Here is a 424-nt window from a genome sequence, read left to right as displayed (position 1 = left end):
CCTCAGATGTCTGTTTGCATAGTGACACCTGATTGACAAAGACCCAGAGCAGATGCTTCAATTATCAATTTGTGCTCTTCTGAGTTTGTTGAATTTTTTTAATTTAGTAGAAAAGGCCTATCGGGCAAACTATTAATTATTCCCTGAATTGTTTATTAATGAAACCTATACTATATTATGTATAATAATATCCCATAGGCCCTATCAAACTCTGCAGCTACATCTAGTTATAGGCTATATAGCCTATATCATTGGATTAGTATTTTTAATGATGTAACCAATAGCCTGTGGGATGGGGGAGGAGATGAGGTTGTATTCATGTCATACACAACATTTATTAGTCCAATAGTCGTTGGTGGAGAGATTCTGGCTCCAGAGGAGCAGTGCATCGCGCTGTAAGGTATTCTCGTCGTTAGAGGATCGA

The sequence above is a fragment of the Oncorhynchus keta genome, chromosome 18 (assembly GCF_023373465.1).
Source record: "Oncorhynchus keta strain PuntledgeMale-10-30-2019 chromosome 18, Oket_V2, whole genome shotgun sequence".
NCBI lineage: Eukaryota > Metazoa > Chordata > Actinopteri > Salmoniformes > Salmonidae > Oncorhynchus > Oncorhynchus keta.
The sequence above is the reverse complement of the archived record's forward strand: the minus strand, read 5'-3'. Positions refer to the sequence as shown.